Source organism: Mytilus edulis, chromosome 5 (assembly GCF_963676685.1).
Source record: "Mytilus edulis chromosome 5, xbMytEdul2.2, whole genome shotgun sequence".
NCBI lineage: Eukaryota > Metazoa > Mollusca > Bivalvia > Mytilida > Mytilidae > Mytilus > Mytilus edulis.
Window position 1 is genome coordinate 66,053,914 of NC_092348.1, and position 23,637 is coordinate 66,077,550.

Here is a 23,637-nt window from a genome sequence, read left to right on the forward strand (position 1 = left end):
ATTCATAATATTGTAACGTAAGTTGTATTTGATGATAATACAAAACATATATAAAGGTTGAGGATGAACACGGATGCGGCCACTTTCATTTTTGACAAAAACCATCTGAAAAGTGACGTTTTTTGGCACATTTGATAAATTTTTCATATTTAAGCTTGAATCAGAGCGTTTTAAATGACTAAATCCGTTAAACTATTTCACATCAACTAATCGAATCAATTGAAATAGACACTTAAGTGTTTAAAAAGTGTCCAAAAACTTTCGTTAGATGAACCTGAAATTTGAGGTAAAAATCGGCCCTTACCGGACCTACTCCTTTCTAGAATTAAACTTTTTTTCTTAACCTGATTTTTGGGTTTATAAGACTGTAACAAAATAATTGGTGAAGAAAAAATCATATGGTGGTGCACTTCTTTTTTTGCTACGGCCCTTTAAAAATGCAAAATTTTCCCATTTTTCATCGATTTTTACCTATTTTTGGGCTATAATCGTGAAAAAAATCACAGTTCCACAATTAAACTTTTTTTCATACATTCTACAAAGATGTAGTGGACCAATCTGAATAAATTTTACTTAAAAAAACTATAGGTAGGTGTTTTTATCATATTTTAAGCTTTTTTGTGTAAAATTTACCATGCTGTCAATTTTGTATTTTTGTGATTTTTCTCAGTTTTAAGAACTAAATACATATTATTTCAACTTTTTTTTGTTATAAATGATTGAAAAAAAATACATATCTAAGAAATTTGAAAAGACCAAAATGATATGGGATGTACATGATTCTTGTAAAATCATTTTTTGTATCCCTGACCCATTTTCTCAAAATTTTGGCTAAAAATACAGACTTGATTGGTCGTAAAATTTGAAAACTGGAGTACTCAAAAGCCATTCATTGTAAATACACAATTTTTTGACAGTGTTGTGTTTTGTATAATATTTTTAAAATTCATTGATATTTTCCACTTGTATCACATGTTTTGGAAATAATTCAAGAACGAGATTTCAACGAGACTGAACGAGACTGAAAGGTCAGAAGAATACATCCTTAATACATATAAAGGGATTCATTGAACATTTGTTTAATAGTTAACTCAATATTTATGTTTAATTGGCATCCTCTTTTTTATATTTTGAACACTTATCATTTTCTATAGATATTGTTTTTGAGGGTAACGATTGAAATCCAATTAAAATTCTGTTTTCAGTATCTTAATATCTTCATTTTATTCCTCAACCTTTCCTTTGAGAGCACAAAGAACAAAGCGCGGTGTATGTACATTCTAAAGATCATATCCATTTTCATAATACATAATAATTTCATGATGTAAATTCAAATATTCCAGTTACAAAATAAATGATGTGTATTTGTTCAACCATACTTGTCCAGAAAACAATTTGATTTAAAATGACAGAAATTGTATATGATGAAGGCATCTATCAAATTCATCAGTAACCCGTGTTAAGTTTTACCTTCCTAAGATGCCGTCATTTCGCTATCTTTTATACATATAGTGGTATACATCGTTTCATTGTAGTGACATTAAGCAAAAATTGAAATCGTCTAAGTCATACAAAGAACAACACGGATTCAAAATCTGATACACCAAAAATGTTAGACTGTATTATCAACAACATATTCTTTCCGTTTGGGGGATTGATAGTTCAACTGTCAGTTATTATGTAATTCTAAATGTGCACCTCTACTTGTTTTTGTTTTAGATAAATTTCATTCAAAACCGGCTGAAAAATTACCAAAATGTTTACACATTCAATGATTTCCTTTTCTATATTATGCAGATTTTCTATGCAACACTGCCATGAATGCTTGCATTTCAGCTGAAGAACGCCTCCGGGTGTGAGAATTTCTCGTTGCATTGAAGACCTGTTGGTGACCTTCTGCTGTTGTCTGCTCTATGGTCGGGCTGTTGTCTCTTTGACACATTCCCCATTTCCATCCTCAATTTTATCCTAGTAAAATTGAAAGGAGTGATATTAAAATGAATCGTTAGCTAAAATTAGACATAGTCAAAAGAAAGAGAACAGTTTTAGTCCGTATAAGGTTGTACGAGAAGATTCATCAGACAGCCTGGAAGTAAAACAACACAAATTAAACATAATACTGTGGATTCATTTATTTTCGTGGGTACCAAATTTCGTGGATTATGGAAAACTTGCAAGTTCGTGGATATTTAATTTCGTGGTTTTGTCGAAGTCTACATACAAGCCTATAGAAAATTTGTTATTCGTTGAACATTTAATTTCGTGGTTCACCAGTACCCACGAAAGCCACGAAAATTGGTATCCCACGAATAATAATGAATCCACAGTATGTCCCTTCGTCGAAGAATATACATAACGTATACAATTGAGAATGGAAATGGGGAATGTGCCAAAGAGACAACAACCGACCGTCGTAACTTTCACATCACTGCTAACTCATATGTAATCAATTTGGTTGTGATAGACGGTCAAACGGGTTACAATTACTTTTTTTAACTTAAATTTCAAGCTTTCAATGATATATTTCAATATTTTTGCAAAAGTGAATCTTTCTGTTGTACGTTCTATATACAGTTAATATAGAAACTCGCTGCTAGATCAAACCAGTAAGAGCCACGTGTATAAAAACTTCTTTTCAAAGACAACAATGCATAAAAGAGTGTACTTTAGTACAATTAAACAATAAGTCTGATGTAATCGTTCCTTATGATAGCGCGCAAAATCCCATTTATTCAAATAACGTATGCATTAATTAATGTATAGGTTATAGATAAAGAAGACAGTAACCAAACAACAAACACTTAAACAAAATGAATAAGAGGTCAGCATATGATCTGCCTGACAGCCATTGTTCATACTTATTTTCCAGTTCTAAAAGATTTAAAAAGATATCTGTCATAACGAATTTGAGAAAAAGTTACAAATTGTGTCCCTCTTCTTCGCGACTCTTCATTATTATGAGGCTGACATTTTACAGAAACCTCTAAGGAAGAAAGATAAGAAGTTAGCAATATCCTTTAATTTTACTTTTTGCTTTAAAGATGATGTTCTCTCACTAAATAATTCAAAATTCGGTGACTATGTTGAACGCATCTATCTCATCGAACTGAGATAAAGGAAACGCTATAAAGATGATGTCCTCTCACTAAATAATTCAAAATTAGGTGACTATGTTGAACGCATCTATCCCATCGAACTGAGATAAAGAATACAACACTTTAGTCGGCCTCATATCTTGACTTACATCTAAAAATTAACAATTAGGGTCGTTTGAAAACAAGCCTCTACGACAAAAGAGATGATTTCAGCTTTCCAATTGTGAATTTTGCATTCCTAAGTAGCAACATTCCAGCAGCGCTTGCATACGGAGCATATATCTCCCAATTAATACGATATTCCCGTGCTTGTATTTCGTATCATGATTACTTGATAGAGGGTTGCTGCTCACAAGAAAGCTATTAAACCAAAAGTTCTGAATGGAGAAGTTGAAATCATCCCTTCGTAAATTTTACGGATACCCTCACGATTTGGTTGACCATTATGGAATAGTCGTTTCACAGATGATATCGGATATGTTCCTTACGTCGTAACTACGATTCCCTTCCCTTTTAATGACTGTGACTTACCGAGTTAGACTATTTACTAGGATGGTAATAACATGAGCAACACGACGGATGCCACATGTGGAGCAGAATCTGCATACCCTTCCTGTGCACCTGAGATTTTGGTGTGGTTTGTGTTGCTTAGTCTTTAGTTTTCTATGTTGTGTCATGTTACTATTATTTGTTTGTTTTTCTTTTTAATTTTTTTGGCCAGGTCGTTGTCAGTTTATTTTCGATTTATGAGTTTGACTATCACTCTGGTATCTTTCACCTATCTTTTGCAGCAAGGAATGAGAAACAACGACAACCATTTACGAGTATTCAATCATCTTTCATTTTTTTGTGAAACAGCACGGGATATTCAGAGATTGATAATTTTAATTTCAAATTGTTGGTAAAATATGGAAATCGAAATACTGAAATTATTGCTTATCATCACTACTCATCAGAAAATGCAGGTATACATTTCGATTAAAATATAGTACTATATCTACCAAATTATTACCCACATCTCAATCATGAGATACCAAAATAGCGAGAACAAAAATATCTAGATCTTATAATGCAATGCTTTATATAGAAACTAAGTATTTTAATCGAAATATATACCTGCATTTTCTGATGAGTAGTGATGATAAGCAATAATTTCAGTATTTCGATTTCCATATTTTACCAACAATTTGTTGATGAACAGATAATATTTCGAAACTTTTACTGGATAAAATATGGTGTATTTGAATTAGGATCAAGGACGAATGTGACCTTGCAAAATTGTAGATCGCAAATTCAAAAATTTGCTCCTGTTACTTATAAAGCATAGCTAGACTTAGTGATGAAATAAATGTCATGAACTATGAATAATAAATGACAGAAGCAGTATACATTTCAACTTAAGTTTCGAAAAGAAATTTAAAAGATAAAATAAATCGAATTACTCCAGTGCACAACTATATGTCTTTCATTTCACACTTGAATAAAATATTCATAAAAATACGAAATTAATTATCTGCCACTCCTACTCTAAATAAGTTTAATTCCATTCATAATTATCAAAACATGTGACGCTGACTTTTCCGAACTCCTTCATAAAGGAATAACCTATATAAAACATAAGATAAAGGCTAGTATGTAGGATAACGTTTCATACATGAATACATGATGATCTACTGTCTGAAAAATATTCTTTTCCATTCTACAGAAAATTAAGAATGATGTAATCCGCTGTTTTTTCCTTTGAAACGTTCTGTTTACGAATCTCACAAGGGTAATTCAATTTTTGAACACGACAATTGATTATATGAAATAAAATAAACTGATTGCCAAGTACTTAAAGGATAACGAGAGCCTAAGAAAAGAAATTCACAAACAAGATAAGTTTCCCCATGCTATGGTCTATAAGTAACAGGGGCAAACTTTTGAATTTGCGATCTTCAATTTTGTTTTACCGCGAAACCTGTGCATTTGTCTCTGCAAAAAAAAGAGGCAAAATACCCAACCAAATTGACATTATAACTCTTAAGTCGAAAAAATACTGAAAACGCCATAGTAAAAGAAAACAGAAACGATAAAAAGAAAAACAAAACCATACAAAACACAACTAAAGACTGAGCAACACTAACCTCAGCAATAACATGGGAAATTCCAGGACCTCCGGAAGGGTTACAAGATCCTCCTCCAGATGTTAAAAACCAAGAAACCCTAGTCGGTTATAATATTTGTAATACTTTAAAACCTGCTGTGTATGCCATATTTATATAAATTTCTGCTTAATTTTTTTACAATTGATGGAGATTTTGGGTGCTCTCGACACTCAGAATTTATCAATAAAGTCATCATAAAGATTTGTACGACAGACGCGCGTTTTATCTTCAAAAGACTCACCAGTAACGCTCGAAACAGAAAAGATAAAAAGAAATTCAAAAAAGTTGAAGGGCATAGGGGACCCAAAATTACAATTGTGAATATAACATAATTGGAAAGTTCCAGAAAAGACGATTTTCCTGGCATCTAAAGATCTTATACTACAATTTAGTTGAGGCACATGCATATTGTATCTACCCCAAAATCCTTGCTATCCTTATTACCGTACAATGTTTGCAATAATTGCAAAGTCTTTAATTTTTCTACAGAAAAACTAATATTCTTCACTTTCAATTGAACGATCGACAATATCGTCTCATTGAACAAAGTTTTTCTGTAAAAATAGGACACTCAGTTACAAATTTATTATTTAGGTCATTAAAATTATAAATTTTGAATCCCCCCATGAAATACACTTAAGATGATATCTTTGAGACTCTGGAGAATTTTATGGACAACATATTTGTTAGGTTTGGTGGGTTGATATTTCAGCAGCTTTTACAACCATGTGAAGTTACAAAAAAGAGCATTCAATACTTATAATTACATTTGTTTTTAGCTAGGATCATGCAAACAGGATTTTTACCACGTTTTTTTTTAAAATTTACATGTGCACTTTATTGTGGGAACTCGTGTCATCATGAATAATAAATTTCATTGTGTAATGAAGTTGATTACGGAATAACGCGAGATGTGCAGTTAGCCAATAAAAATAACGTTTATATTGAAACATACATCTAATGAAATTATTGTAAAGTGAATTAATGTATACATGCTAGTAGACAGCTATTACTCTCTGAATTGTAACTAACACGTAATACTATGTAGATTTATAAAAATTTTGCCAATGAAATCCTCTGGTTTTATGGGTAATTAACAATACAGGGAAGAACCTTAGTGCTATTGTTGTAACATTAAGGGGCTTTGTTAACAACTATTAGTATCTGAAGTTGGAAAAAACGAAGAAAAAAAAAGAAATAAAACTAGATTAATTCAGTATGAACCAGATGAAACAAGAACCAATCAAGGTTACATATTACATGCTCTAAACGTATGATGAAAACGAGGCAAGGTTAAGGGTATTTCCGTTTAAAATTTTCCTCGGAGCTTGGTATTGTTATTATTCTAATTTTTACTTACATGACTTAGGTTTTGAAAGGTGGAAATTGACTTTTGGTCATATTTATCTATATACCCCTGAACAACTGACATTTTTTGCATTTTTATGATCGGAAAATGGATCCAGACAAGAAAATAAATATTGACATTGTATTTGCATCATCACATTGATTAGAAATATTTCACAGCTGATTACAACCATTGAAAATATAGATATAAACATGTGCATTATCTATCGCACGTATTTATTGATAACATTTACGTAGATTTTTCTCTAGGTCGATAATTTTCTTCCGAAATTTTACACGCCATAAAACTGTATTTGGTTTGGTCAACATAGCGTTTACGACATATATAACACTTGAATATTTAGATCAATGAAAATTGTTGTATGGTGATAACATAATTTTCAGATAATAGTATACAAACAAACGTGACTATCGTATGATTCGGGGTTTATATAGAACGACACGTGTAAAAACTAGTTACTAGAATTAAATTTTATAAAAGTACATTGTAGTATTTGTCGGTGGATTTTTTTAACACGTCTAGTAAAAGAATGAGGGTTAATATCTCCCAATTATTACATGATATTTAATGATAATAAAGATTTTAGTTTTGTAGTATTTTCATATAACCATATATATAATCGATAGCAGCTTAGCAATGAGTTAATTATATATTAAAGGTTCTAACATGACGAAAGATGTGCTAGATTTGTGGAATTCTAAACTCTAATAGGTACATTGTTTTACTTTCCCTATAATGTGAGTTAATATTAGTGAATGTATGTTTTCTACTCTATATACCACTTTGCCTCATAATCTTAAAAGAAACATTTCACACACCTGATTAAACGGGCATTTAAAAATTCGGAATGCGAATATATATTCAAACTCTTTTAGGTATTTTTTAGGATCAACAAACAAAAGAACTACGTCTATGTCAATTGGACCTGCATTGATACTATAACTGCCCTTGAATTTTTACTAGATAACATTTTTGTTCGCTATGGAGATTCCGTATATCGCCAGGTTATCGGAATTCCCATGGGGACTAATTGTGCACCGCTTATTGCGGACCTATTTCTGTTTTTTTATGAGTTACAATTAATGACTTAAATCAGCAAAGACCAATTGAAACAACATCTGATTCAAAAATGTAATAACACTTTTAGATATTTAGGTGATATATTGGCTCTCAATAATGATGACATCAGTATGTAAACTTCAGAGATTTATCCTGCCGAACTGACTTTAAATAAAGCTAATACTAACAATGAACACTGCCTTTTCCTGGATCGTAATACCTATATCTTTAACGGGAAGCTTAATACCAAAATTTATGGCAAAATAGATGATGTTTCGTTTCCTATGGTTATTTAACTTTTTTTTTATCCACTAAAGTGTTTGTATATCTCAACTTGTTTGATACGCTCGTGTTTGTAACAACGTATTTGAGTTCAACGATAGAAATCTCTGTATAACTGAAAAATCATTAGACCAGGGTTCTCGATATCACAAACATTTATTAAATCTTAACATGGGTACAATGACATCATTCGTAAATATAAATCAACATGCAGGCATATTATACGTTCAGGTATTTAACATCGTATATGTTATGGTAATATTCTTTACAAAGCACAAAAATCGGCAAACACCGCAAAAACTAACCAAACCTTTAAACATAATTTTTCGGAAGGGCATATATACGATTGCATATATTGGTATTAATATTGATTCACTCATAAGGTCTTTGCATCAGAAACAAACAGTTTTATTCTAAAACCAGTTGTTGGCATGATACGGGTTATGTTCTTCTTATATACTTTATGATGGTATGATACTAAACTCCTCACGGAAGGGATTGTACTTTATTTTAATATGATGAAGACATAATCATTCAATCAGTTTAATTGAGGTCTGGAGCCTGCATATCAGTAACTGTTTGTAGTCCTTTGTTAATGTATGGATCATTGTCATTTTTTTTTTATTACATATTCTGGCATCGGACTCCGACTTCTTTGAATCTGAGTTTTATTGTGCGTATTGCAATGTGTTTCTTAATTCTACATTGGCTAGAGGTAAAGGGGATGGTTGAGATCTCACAAAACATGTTTAACTACGCCACATTTTTGCGCCTCTGGCCTTATTTAGTCTTGTATGTTTTTTAATTTGTGTTCATATATATGTTTTGGAGTTTAATGTGACGTCCATTTCACTGAACTAGTACATAATTTTATTTAGAGCCAGCTGAAGACCATTATCGGGTGCGGGATACCCTCGCTGCGTTGAAGACCTATTGGTGGCCTTCGTCTGTTGTCTTCTCTTTGATCGGGTTATTGTCTATTTGAAATATTCCCCATTTCCGTTCTCAATTTTATCGCATAGTATAAAGTTTTCTCTGTAGTATTTTTCGAACTTTAACTTGTCATTTCTTTTGCCATTTTAGTCTCAAGTCTTTTCCGACTAAACATTGATAGCTTATTGGAAAGTAAAATTGAGAATGGAAATGGGGAATGTGTCAAAGAGACAACAACCCGACCATAGAAAAAACAACAGCAGAAGGTCACTAACAGGTCTTCAATGTAGCGAGACATTCCCGCACCCAGAGGCGTCCTTCAGCTGGCCCCTAAACAAATATATACTAGTTCAGTGATAATGAACGGCATAGTTAAAAATCAAATCGGTTGGAATATATAAAAAAAAACCATTCATCTCTATACATTTAAAATTTGCGTTACTGCAATTTCAGTGAAAATTTCTACAAACTATCTTAAACCAAACATTATATTAATAAGGAAACAGTACGGCATCATTATTGAATAGTCTTAAATCGGTTAGGCGAAAACAATTTCAGGTTACACACCAAAATCGAGGTAACACATCAACTGTAAAAGGAAAACAACAGACCAACAGAATCACTGAACCGCAACAAAACACAAGCGTCAACTTACATAAAAACGGACTATTTAAGAATAAAATGGCGCAGAACGAACGGACAGAAGCAGACCGGAAAATAAATTACTCTCCACTTCCGTTTTAGATAATATCTAAATAATTCATTTGCGTTTTCGTGTTTTACTTTATTCAGAACAGGCTTGTTTTTATTTGAAAAGTCTTGTCATTGAAAACGACAAATAATGATTGATATTTTTTAGGGTGAAATATAATTCTAAAGCATACTAGAAATCTCTATATCAAATTGCAATGATACGGATTTTAAAACTGCATATGTTATGACGTCATTGAAAAATACTTTTCTATATCAAATCATAAATCAGTTTTAGGTCAACTCAAATATGTATCATATCAGTGAATGTAACACAGATATGGATAATGTAAATATGAATTGTTTTAAAATAATTATAGCTAGGTCACCAGAATGAACATACAATCATAAATATGAATAATTACAAAATGACGTAACGTAAATAACCTTCGACCCCCCCTCCCCCCTCGAACGAACAAAAATCGTACACATTATATGAAACGAACACTTTGCTATAATTAGATTATGCAACCTAAGGCACTCCAAAGGACTTGCTAATCGAATATAAAAGCATCTGTGTTTTCTTATATTTCTTTGAGATAAATTATTTAGTCACACTTGTTCCACGTTTGATTTTTTTAATTTGTTTTTCTTTTGATCATGTTGTTATTTGTTATACTTCGACTGATGATGGCATTGTCATCTTGTTATCTTCTTTCTCGGTTAAAACGCTCTCTTCATGCTATGTCCTTGTAATTAATAAATATAATTTAGTGATGATCAGATCTTTTATTATATTGTCGATGTATGTAATATAAAGTAAATTGATTTACAGTGCTTGCGGATATGTTTTCAATGTCAATATTTCTTAGGACAATTTAAGGTTTTTATTGCGATATGCGCGTTGCTTAAGGTTGACGACAATATGAAATCCTCCACATGTAAAAATAAGTAAAAATTTGGCCTCTCCAAACTGCATGTTAATGCAGAGCAAACGCTTAATTTCGGGATTTTTAAAAGATACACGTATGATTGGATGAACAAGTAAGACATCCAATTTCTGAAAGTTATTTACCTGTTTAAATGTGTTATATATAATAACGGGTATACCCGAGTTAACATCACTGGGGTAAAGCTGATGACCGTAACTGCATTCACGGTCATCCCAAGATGTCGGATGAAAAATTAGGTCAGTTTCTGTATTGTCTGTTAAAGTGTTTCCATATCATTTTCATTACAAATCATACATTGAAACGATGTAAATTTATAAAAGAATCACTCGGAAATCACTAATTACTTCTGAGAAATGTGCATGAAACGGAAAATTCGATTTGAAAAAATCGCCAAGATGACCGTAAATCACAATCGAGATGACCGTAACAGAATCAGCGATTTATAACAAGGCTGACCGTAACTGCTTTTAAGATGACCGTAATTTGTAAATGATGACCGTAACTTTTAAAGGATGACCCTCAATTCTAAGAAATATCCGTATTTATATAACTATCTTTTTGTATCAAATGATTAATCGTGTTGGTATACACATATTAATATGAGAGTTTTATCCTATAGGTAGAAGAAAATAAGACGTGCTTCAAATGCAAAGATTACCATATGTATCTTTTTTACAGTAGAGGGTTTAATTTTTAAAATGAATTTGCCAAAAGACATGCAAATGAACAGGAAGGGAAAACATGCTACAAAAGCGCGATAAAATGACACCTTACAAGCATAATGAAAAAAATGCGGTGCACAGCCTTCAACTGCTCGACAAAAGATTTTTTTTCTTTTTTTTCTGGGATTCCTTTTAATGACATATAATAAATACACATTTTTAAAAATGCCAAAGAATTGCATGTACACCCATTGATATTATATCGTCTTTCATTTTGTCGTGCAAATAAAATAACAGAAATATTTTGAAAATATCATTCGAATAAACTAGTGAAGGTGAGCTCCAGCAAAGTAGATCCTTAAAATAGTATTGTACGAAAAGCGTATCACAAGGCGGAACGTTGTCAATTTGTATATATACAGAAATGTTATTCATACAGTCAGGATTCTACTTCTTCAAAATTATCTCCCCATTACGCTAGTTCATGCTCACAATCGTAGAAATGGAAGCCATTGTAGGGATGACGCACAGCCAATTTTGCTCTTGAAAACTGATAAATTTATCCACAAAATAGTACCATTACGATCGATCGTTATATGTCAGTTATATTTTAAAAGACAAAATGTATCTACTAGCTAATGTAGCCATTTTTGTACGAATTTTTCAAACCTCAATTGTATCAAAACTAAAGATATAATAAATAATAGAGATAGGCCATTTAGTACATGTTCCAAGGGGAAACTTGATGCAAAGCATTATTTTTTACTGTTTCATTGCATTTGATAGAAAAAGAGGACTTTGTGGCAAATAAATCAAGATTTTTATAGAAAATCCACAGCCTTTAATACAGAGATTTTTGTTATAAAATTTGAAACATAAATTACTCACTTGATTTTCTATGATGTGCTAGTGTTTATTTTTTACAAAAAGTTCTAAGTAACCTGTAAATTCCAAAAAACCTCGTGTTGAGTCACTAAAGTCGAGCGCACCCTAAAAGGTGTACTTGATTTTGGCCATATTTATACTTGTCTTAACCAATAACTACATTTATAAACTTGTTTTAAGGAAATCAATGCTAGCACTGCATGCAATAATCCTATATCTATCAGTTATCAAATTGCCAAATATGAGAGTACAAGGATAAAGGCTGTGGATTTTCTATAAAAATCTTGATTTATTTGCCACAAAGTCCTCTTTTTCTATTAAATGCAATGGAACAGTAAAAATAATGCTTTGCATCAAGTTTCCCCTTGGAACATGTACTAAATGGCCTATCTCTATTATTCGTACGAACTTTTCAAACTTCAATTGTATCAAAACTACAGATATTATGAACATTACAGTTAACATTTATCGCTTTCTCGATAAACACAGAGCTTCGATTCTTTTGTTCTATTTCAAAAGTGTTTCCGCCTGCATATATCAAGACAAATTAAGATTTTAATCTGCTTCCTCTGGAACCATACACATGGGCTCGATTTCCAAATATTTGTATGTATTATTAATGTTTTTAATGCTCCATTTATTGGAATTATGTTTTTCTGGTCTGTGCGTACGTTCGTCCGTTCGTCTGTTTGTTTGTCCGTTTGTCCAGCTTCAAATTAAATAAAATTGAAACGTAGTACACATTTTCCCTATGGTATGATCTTTTTAATTCTAAAGCCAAATTACAGTTTTATCCCATTTTCATAGTCCACTAAACATAGAGAATGATAGTGTAGATGAGGCATCCGTGTACTAGGGACACATTCATGTTTCTTCAAATTTTCGTCGTATCGCTGTCAATTTGTGTTACAATTTGAACGTCGATATCAATAAATATTTCATTGTTTACCGGAGAAATATGCAATTTACTATCATTGTTATAAATCCTAAATATGGCCAATTATATTATAGTTTAAAAAAAGAAATTTATGAAACATATTTATATCCGCTAACCGAGCCCCTATTGAGATCGACAAACTTAACAAAAAAGCTTTTTTTTTAATACAATACGGATATTTCTTAGAATTGATGGTCATCCCATTAAAGTTACGGTCGTACTATATAAATTACAGTCAATCTTTAAAAACTACGGTCATCCTTTACGAGTTACGGTCATCTTTTTACCAATCACGGTCATCCTTGTTTTATGTTACGGTCATCTTGAAAATATTTTGATTATGATTTACGGTCATCTTAACGATTTTTTCAAATCGAATTTCCCGTTTCATGCACATTTCTCGGAAGTAATTAGTGATTTTCGAGTGATTCTTTTATAAATTTACATCGTTTCAATGTATGATTTGTAAAGAAAATGATATAGAAACACTTTAACAGACAATACAGAAACTGACCTAATTTTTCATCCGACATCTTGGGATGACCGTGAATGTAGTTACGGTCATCAGCTTTACCCCAGTGAACATGCCCGAAAAGCAAATCCTATATGCTGCATCTAGTTATATATTTTTTTTCAAATACTTTCCACTAGTTACATAAAAATCTGTTTCAATAAAAAAGTGGGCAGTAGTTCCACTGATCATTGCTCTCATGTCAGATCTAAATTCAAAGTACAATTATGTGACGGAAAACAATAAATTACATGACAAAAGATGTTAACCTCCTTTAAACAAAATTGGAAGTTTTCGCTGATCAGTCAGTCCCGATTTAGAGAGGCTTATGAAAAATAAAACTACAGAAATTTTCAAAAAATTATAGTTAATGAGTCTTATCTAATCTTTTTTAGGCGCACAGGTTTCCTACGCAGTTTTGATATACATAAACTCTTTTTCTGTTTTTTTTTTTTTTTTTTTTTTTTTATAGTTTTTAGCCAATGGTTTCCATACCCCTGCCCCCCCCAAACCCCCCCCCCCCCCTCCCCAACTTCATCTTGCATCATATTCCCAGTCCAAATTTTCAAGAACACTTCAGACATATTCAAAATATTTCATCTATAACCTATATTTAAAAAACAAATAGCACACTATGTATCAACAATGAGTTTGAATTTTGTCTAATTGTCTTAAAATCGAAAGTCTTCCTGCTGTTTTGTTTTTATTTCAACCACTCGATTAATGTTTATTTATATCCGGAGAGGGTACCTCATCAATAGGAAACAATATTGACAATTCACCTTTCTTTATTGTTTTGTCCAATTCAAGCTGCTGGGACCTAGACATTTTACCTTTTCACATAGCATTCCATGACGAGTACCCAGACTAACGTACGAAAACCATTAGTTTTGGATAAACAAACAAACTTCAGGTTAGGGCGAGGGTTAGGATCCCGCTAACATGTTTAACCCCGCCACATTATGTATGTATGTGCCTGTCCTAATTCAGGAGCCTGTAATTCAGTGGTTGTCGGTTTGATTATGTGCTACATATTTATTTTTCGTTTATTTTGTTTTAATAAGGCCGTCAGTTTTCTCGTGTCGGTTTGATTATGTGCTACATATTTATTTTTCGTTTATTTTGTTTTAATAAGGCCGGTAGTTTTCTCGTTTGATTTGTTTTACATTGCCATTTCGGGGCCTTTTATAGCTGAAAATGCGGTATGACCTCTGCTCATTGTTGAAGGCTTTACGGTGACCTATAGTTGGTAATTTTGGTGAAATTTTGGTGTATTGTGGAGAGTTGTCTCATTGGCAATCATACCACATCTTCTTTTCTATATTTAGGACACACGAGTCGAATGGCAGGCGGATGAAAAGACAGACAGGCGGACAAAGGTGGTCTGATTTCGAGTGAAACAACAGTCCATCAGAGCCATAAGGACGACGATATTAACAATGATAGGGCATTGTATGGCCTTCATCAATAAGCAAAACCCATACTGTACAGTTAGCTTAAAGGACACCTACAAGGCCAAAATCATACAGCCTTATTCATGCTAAATATATATAAAAAAAAAATCAGACAGCAACCCCACGTCAAAACTGAATTAAATGCTTTAGACAGGAACATAAAGATAGAAGATCCACATTACATTGAAAGCTATGTTATGTTTTAACACATTTTTGTAAGCTTTACTATAAGATAACCAATATGATATGCAACCCTTTAGTGCGAAAGGCTACCAAAATGCGACTTTTCAATAGAAAAATGATCTAATTATCAGACAGATTTAAGGCTAACTAGGTTGCAACTCAAATTATTCATTGCAACCACATTAAGTAGAACGTCTCAATTACGATCAGTGAACTTTTGTAATTTAAAATCACCATGCGTGCCAATGACATTTATATTTCATTCATAAACTTATCGGTTAATATAGTATAAAGATAAATACTGAATTTAACAACCAATCATATATATTTACACATGTGTCGAGTTAAAATCAATAAAAAAATATTTTTACTATTGATATAATCGGGATAGTTTTATTTATCATAATATACGCATGACACACTTTCTTAAATGCTGTCCTGTCGATGCGAAGGTGTTCTTATTTGATTTTGTTCTTTTCCCTTTTGTGTTATTTTGGATTACTCTAATTTTCAAAACGTTTGTGTACTAACTATTTTTTGATATACTAAATCTAGGTCTATTCCAACCACGAGGGACCGTTGGTCCTGAAATGAGTGTTTTCATTCAAGCATGATATTATTTTAAATACATGCACTATAAGTTGAGAAAAAAATTGAAAATTTGTTACATTCTAAGTAAATGCTATCGATGTTCAGTGGCGCTTACAATGGGGGTTTCTGTCATTATTATTTGTTTAAACTTTATGTATCATTTATTTTCCCTAATGAGGTTTTGAGCATCACTGGCGATAGGTACGCAAGAATTGGCAAAGGAGAAGTTATTTGACTTAATGAGTCTGGGTAGTTACATAAGAGGTTTCCAATTGAAAATGTAGATACAAATATGGTTAAAAAAAAGAAAACTGATGAACGACAAAAGAGGGACGAAAGATACCAAAGGGACAGTCAAACTCATAAATCTAAAACAAACTGACAACGCCATGGCTAAAAATGAAAAAGACAAACAGAAAAACAATAGTACACATGACACAACATAGAAAACTAAAGAATAAACAACACGAACCCCACCAAAATCTAGGGGTGATCTCAGGTGCTCCGGAAGGGTAAGCAGATCCTGCTCCACATGTGGCACCCGTATTTTGCAATTCTGAATGCAACTGCAAGTGAAATAGCAACTCTGGTTGGTAGTTAGTTCTTTTGTTTTGCCAAGATTTTAAATGATTTAGTTGATAAATTATATGATCAGTCATAAAAGTCCTTTATTAAAAGTTATTTTTGGACCCTTAAATGTCCTCTCAACGGAAGACTTTCACTAAAACCGTCCGTGTATAAAATCTTTTAATTTCTAATCATTACTTATGGAAATATAAAAATCAAAGTTATAATAGTAATGTTAAAAATTAAACAAAAGTATAATAAAAAACTACAAAAGAAACAAAACACATTACGGAAATAACTGTTAAAAAAACCATAAAGTAATTGTAACAGCTGTAGCAAAAATATTTAATTTAACATCCATGTGTTCATAAATATATGTAAATAGAAATAAAAACCTATCTACTTATCTACAGAACTTTGCAAATAATATAGATAGCCTTTATCAAGTTTGTAGTGAAAATAATTGTAAAATTCAAGTCAACCGTTCTTATATTGTTACACCATAACAAAGACGGTACGAGTCATTTTTTACAGGGCATAAAACTTCTCCTTTTGAATTAGAAGTCTTGAAATCGGTAAGAAAGAGGGACGAAAGATACCAAAGGGACAGTCAAACTCATGAATCGAAAATAAACTGACAACGCCATGGCCAAAAATGAAAAAGACAAACAGACAACAATAGCACACAAGACACAACATAGAAAACTAAAGAACTAAGCAACACGAACCCCTTAAAAAAACTAATGATAATCTCATGTCCTCCGGAAGGTTACAGATACTGCTCCACATATGGCACCCTTCGTGTTGCTTATATTATAACAAATCCGGTAAATAGTCTAATTCGGTTGGTCACATTTATGATAGGGAAGTGGATTGTAGTTACGACGTAATGAACATATCCGATATCATTTGTGAAACGGTTATTCCATAACGGTCAACCAACTCGTGATGGCGTCCGTAAAATTTACGAAGGGATGATTTCAACTGCATCAATTGGAACTCTTGGTTTAAAAGCATCCTTGTGAGCAGCAACCCTCTATCAAGGAAATCATGATAGGAAATGCAAGCACGGGAATATCATATCAATTGGGAGATATATATCCCGTATGCAGGTGCTGCTGAAATGTTGCTACTTAGAAATTGAAAGTTCACAATTGGAAAGCTGAAATCATCTCTTTTGTCGTAAAGTTTTGTTTTCAATCGACCCTCATTGTCAATTTCTAGATGTAAGGCAAGATATGAGGCCGACTTAACTGTATCTGTTGTATCCTTTATCATTAGTTCGATGGGATAGATGCGTTCAACAAAGTCACCAAATTTTGAATTATTTAGTGAAAGAACGTCATCTTTATAGCGGAAAGTAGAGTTAAAGGATATTGCTAACTTCTTATCTTTCTTCCTAAGAAGTTCCGGTATGAAGTTGGCATCATAATAATAAAGAAACAAGTCGACAAGAAGAGGGGCTCAATTTGTTCCCATTGGAATGCCGACAGTCTGTTAAAAAACACGTTCTCCTAACGTAACAAATATATTGTCAATCAAGAAATCAATCATCTTGATTATGTCAGTTTAGTTATAAATGTTGGGCTTTTGTGTTTGTTTTATAGTGTTGGAAAACTTGACATATCTACGGTGAAATCTTCGATACAGTACTAACTTGAACAAACTATAGTATTTCCAATGAAAGATACACTTTATTTTCCCGTTTTTGAAACTACATCGAAGTTTGGTATTTGTGTCATCTAAGTAATGCTATCGACGTTAACCGGCTTTATTATTTGTTTAAAAATATGTACCATTTAATTTCCTAATGACCTTTCCATCATCACTGACGATAATTTAATTGCATGAATCAAGTTAGTTAGATGAGAGGTATATGAATGCTACTGCAAGTGAACTGGAAATTCCGGTTGGTAGTTTCACAGTTTTCCAATTTAGAATGGTTTCACCAGGATAACCTTTACTATTAAAATGAAGAATAAAGATTTGGATTAGCAGCATTCGATTGGAATCCTTATAAAATGTGTTTGTGAAAATATAATTCATTGAAATCTAATTTCATTTGGCTGTATCATCAAATAGACAAAGACACCAACAAAAGCCACAAAAGCCAACGACGACTTCGCAATACTGTTGATTCATTTATTTTCGTGGGTATAAATTTTTGGGGCTTGCTGAAAACTTTTTCGTGGACATTTGATTTCGTGGTTTTGTCAATCTCTGTATACAAAGCCTATTGGAAATATATTATTCGTTGAACATTTGAATTCGTGGTTCACCTGTACCCACGACATCCACGAAAATTGGTATCCAACGAAGAATAATGAATCCACAATAGATATATTGATAAGCAGATGATTTTATGCAAAGTTGACCTTAGACGTATATTGCTATTTTAGGTCCTCTTTGGTCATATAGCTCTTCCCCTGTTTGTGTTCTTTTACACATCTATAATACTAAAATTACGAGGTCCAATTTGTCAGCCGTCATCACGTAAAAACGACGAATCACAGAATTCAACTTTATATATAACTTATATAGTACAAAGGTGTAGATTAAAAATTACACCACTCCAGGCCCTTTTGTTTTCCACGTAATTAATATTGCCAATAATTAAGAAGTTCCCGGTCGAGTCCGCTACCGATACCAATAGTATATTCACCTATTACCTATTACCTATTATGTGCGTTCCGCATCTGACAGGCGCACCACCAAACGTTGTTTTCAGGATTAATATGCTATATACACGGGTCATAACCACAGGGTTGACACTACTAAATTGTCAAATTGTTACCTATTGTAGTATTTTAATTAGTAAGACTTTCTAAGATAACAATACGAATACTAAAAATCTGGACTAAAAATAAGGCGTATAGGTACAGTTTTCAATTTGTTAGTGGGCATGACGTAAAACAGCGAAGCAAAAAATTCAACTTTATTTATAACTTATATAGGACAATGCTGTTGATTTAAAAATACTCCATTCCAGGACCTTTTGTTTTCCAAATAATTAATATTATTGTTTCAGTTCGACGGGTTCAAACAGAAAGACTTGAAAGCAGAGAAAAACTGTGTATCTTATAATCGGCATGACTTTATCAGATGACAATACTAATACTAAAATAAGGCTTGCGCATAGTTATATACTTTAATTCAGTCACGGAACCGTGATATCACGGGTGTGTTCTAGTTGACTTATTAAACTTAAATGTGCTGGTTCATTTTTTTTTTAGATCAGGTACTGTTAACAATGAAACAACTATTCACCAAAAACAAATGACTCATGCCTTTGTTACAATAACATAATTTAGCAGTCGCTTTTTTGAAACGGTTTATGATAAGTGCAAAAGGTCCCACTGATGAAAGTAAATCAGGATCTGCTTACTCTTCCGGAGCACCTGAGATCACCCCTAGTTTTTGGTGGGGTTCGTGTTGATTATTCTTTAGTTTTCTATGTTGTGTCATATGTACTATTGTTTGTCTGTTTGTCTTTTTCATTTTTAGCCATGGCGTTGTCAGTTTATTTTCGATTTATGAGTTTGACTGTCCCTCTGGTATCTTTCTTCCCTCTTTTGCAAGTGTACTACGACACAAGGAAAAATCATATGAAATAAAATACTGCTTATTTTATGTTTATTTTTTTTTGGGGTTTGTTATCTGACAGTTTATCATAAAGTCAACATACATTCTTAGTAAAAGCCACAAAATTCAAATCAGTATGGGGAATGAAACATAACTTGATTGCAATTGTCTTTGATGCAATGCATTATCAAGTAATAAATAAAAGACAACCACAGTGTTTCCGTTATAAACGAATTGGTTTATCAATTAAATATAGGAACTGAATAAACAAACTGGATAAAACACAAGAGCTCCAAAGGGAACGAGACCGGTGTGTGTCGTCGTGATAGGTGTTTCCTGCTTTGCATGTATCACTCGCAAAACGAATTCATTCTCAGTAGCACTGTAAACTACATTTACGATTTATGCAAAGAAAAAAAACCAAGAATGTGTCCCCAGTACACGGATGCCCTACCCGCACTATCATTTTCTATGTTCAGTGGACCGTGAAAATGGGGTAAAACTCAAATTTGGCATTAAAATTAGAAAGATCATATCACTAACTTTCAAGTTGATTGGACTTCAACTTCATCAAAAACTACCTTCATCAAAAACTACCTTCACCAAAAACTTTAACCTGAAGCGGGACAGACGGACGAACGGAAGAATTGACGAATGGACGCACTGATCAGAACATATAATGCCCATAAATGGGGCATACAAGTGCAGTAGTGTGAATGCTTTTACAGAATGCTTAAGTTTTAGATAACATATGTTTAGATAAACATAAGATAGTGTAGGCAGAAGTATGTAGTTGTAGAAATTACGTGACCAAGTCTTTCGCTAGCCTTACAAGTTCAAACTAATTGGTTAGATTTTTTCTGACTAATAAGTCTACATAAATAAAATAAAATTATCCCACCAACAGACTGTTACTTGATAACAATAGTAATGAATTTATTATGGCTAACCTGTAGGTATAATAATGAATTGTGCGTATACTTGAATAATTCTCAGCAGATGCTTTCGTAAATATATGGATATTGTTTACTTCTCCTGAAATTTCACATGTTCGCGTTTTTGTAAAGTTCCGCCTCGTACTTTATTTGGCTTTTTATTTATTTTTTAATTCAGTGTCACTCTTTTGTATACGAAACGCGCGTTTGGTGTACACAATTTTAATCCTGGTATCTATGTTTTATTTTTTCTCACATTCTAGATAAATTAAGTATAGAAACTCCTTTAACTACAGCAAATAGCACTCTACTGATGTTGATAAATAGTAGCGTGGCCAAACTCGCCGATAAATGTCACCATGGTTTGCGGAACTCTTTACCGATAATCAAACGTGCGTTCTTGAGACAAAAAAAAAAACAAGGAACAAATTAATTGATTTACATGAGGTATTGTTCTTTGCTTAACATCCAGAGTCCTCAGGATCACCTTCGTCAGACATATATTTTTTTTTAAATATCTGAACCAGAAAAGCTATTTTGACTCACGAAATTTGAAAAAAACTATTTTTTCAAAAGTAGTCAAATTTGAATGAAAATTGTACGAAGTAGAATAAGTGTGTTTTTGCAGCGAACATGATTGACCCACTTTTATCATGTATATCTTGTTTGATGTAAAAATGAATCTTTAGTCCCACTGATTAGCCGTTATTTGTTGTACTTTTTTTTCAATCTTTAGGAGTTATGCATCACACGATACAAATCTAGACTACTGTATAATACCTAAAAGGCATTTATCTAATTAATCAATCTTTTAGACATATTCTTATTGTAAATCATTATGCAATATTTTAATTTTTTCCAAATTTAGAGTTTTGATTACAAACATGAATCAGCTGACTGGCTAGTACAATTAAGTGACGTGCACACCTATCATATGATGAGAAACATCGTGATATATTATATCTTAAATATATCTGATGATAATAGATATTGGAATCATTATAAATATTTTATTAATATCACGGAGCTTGATATATTTGCATGTTACAGAAGACACTATAATATTTTTAACACTGCATACTACCTTATTAGTAAGTTATAACATTATTTTATATTTATACTTTGAGAGAATTGTAAATTTTGATTTTCTTTATTATTTCTAATGATTTTTTTTTTTTAATTTTCAAAACAAGCGCTGCAAATCCGTCTTGCAAAGTAAGCTTTATTTACTTCCGGCTACTCTTTTTTTTTTTTTATATATATACATAATTCTCCAGTATATTGAGGGTGTCATAACGTTGGTTCTTTGATCTTCAGATAATACACATGTAATATGGTTGTTTAAACTGTTAATATACTGATTTCGGTCTTTACACTGTTGCTACTTTTTTTGACTGAATGTGGTTTCGGCTAGTGAATAATGCAAGTATATCAGAAAACACCGACAAAACTGATATCTCAGATATCTTAAATGAGTTTGATCTTGCTGACGCATCTTTTTCCTTTACTTTGGATTTTTTCGGGTTTCGATTTTTAAAAATCTTGATTTGTATATTTAAAGGGAAAATTTATGAAATTTGAACATATGTTTTCACTAACTTATCCCGGATAAAAGTTAAACTCAAATAGAACAAAGAGATAATTATCAACAGAGACAAGCCTTTCTTAAAATAAAAATTAACAAGGAAAATGATCTACATGAATGTCTGTTTGTTAGGTTTTTTTATTATCAGATTGGATTTTTTTTGGGTAGATATCAACTTTTGTTATAATGGAGATGAACTTATCAAAATCAATCAACAAATAGTCACTAAATATTCAGCTCATATTGGTTGCCATAGCATTTTCTTTTGTTTTCAATAACTTTCAAATTCATAAACGAAAAAATTGAAAAAAATGTATGTTATAAAATTTCAGTGGCATATTACTGACTACTGGGCGGCATGATTTAGTATAAATATAGTAATATCATATCTGTATTCTATTTTCGAATTAATGTTGATTGCGATAATTATATATGGACAAAAGCTTTACCAAAATAAAATGATGCAAGATACATTATTCAAAGAAGTGATTGAATAACCTATGATCTATATATCTGTGTGACTTTAGTCATTTGTCTGTCTGTGATGCAAGATTTCAGTTTTGACTGCTATGTCCGAAAATATTATCATTTTCACAATTTATATCTGTTTTGGTAGCTCATCCAATTCTGTCAATTTAACGAAACTATGTAAAGAAATTATTGTTTCAACATCTTTTTTTAATGGCGTCCGCTTTTTGAATGTATATTGGTGTTCGGTATTTTTTTCAATAATGCTTGATATTTGAGGTAACGTAAGTTTACCTATTTTCTGAACTCGGTGAAACCTTTTGGAATATATTAATTGAAAAATAAGTATAATTGGTAAACTATATCATGTTGTTGTATGTTTTTAAAATACGTCATCATGTCATCTCATGTGGCTGTTCTGAATTAAAGTGACAAGATAATATCATCTAGTTAATTTATAAATGCAATTTATATATTATTGTAAGAATTGAAGACTTTTGCAATTAAAGGTGGCATATTGTCCTTATAGAACTTATATTTCTATTTAAAATAAATATAAATATTTTAAACATATTGAACATTAATGGTCACTTTTAAGTCAGTATGGCAAAAGGTAAAATGACAAAAATATCGAACTCCAAGGAAAATTCAAATCAGAAAGTTCCTTATCAAATGGCAAAATTAAAAGCTCAAACACACCCAACGAATGGAAAATAACTACCATTTAACCTAAGATTAAAAGATGTGCT

At 32.0% G+C, this 23,637-nt stretch overlaps 1 protein-coding gene across 1 annotated transcript in view; it reads left to right on the forward strand.

The window, feature by feature from the left end:
* Positions 1 to 21,810: 21,810 nt before the first annotated feature.
* Positions 21,811 to 23,637, forward strand: part of LOC139524258 (cytochrome P450 CYP12A2-like) — a 50,025-nt gene continuing 48,198 nt past the window's right edge. The window contains exon 1 of the mRNA XM_071318985.1: positions 21,811 to 21,926. The gene's annotated coding sequence lies outside the window, so the exon portion shown is untranslated. The remainder of the gene's footprint in view (positions 21,927 to 23,637) is intronic.